Source organism: Gavialis gangeticus, unplaced genomic scaffold (genome assembly GCF_001723915.1).
Source record: "Gavialis gangeticus isolate Ggan-Ray unplaced genomic scaffold, GavGan_comp1, whole genome shotgun sequence".
Taxonomy (NCBI): domain Eukaryota; kingdom Metazoa; phylum Chordata; order Crocodylia; family Gavialidae; genus Gavialis; species Gavialis gangeticus.
Window position 1 is genome coordinate 14,499,864 of NW_017729004.1, and position 283 is coordinate 14,500,146.

Below are 283 nucleotides of genomic sequence, written 5' to 3' on the forward strand. Positions count from 1 at the left end.
AAGGAAAGGGGGGGAGAGGGGGAGATCCGCCGTTCAAAGCCGGCCGTAGGCGCCGCGCGGAAAAGTCGCTGCGTCATTCCCAGCTTCACCTGCGCCCCGCCCCCCTAGACACCCATTGGGCTGCCCGCTGCGTGACTGCAGGAAGCCCCGGCTGCGGATTGGTGGGCGAAGGAGATGGGGGGGGCAGAAGGCGGGGCCACGCCCACCATTGGCTCGGTTCAAAACCGGGGAGGCGTGGCTACAGGGGAGGGGCACTGGTGGAACTGCGCATGCGTGCGAAGTG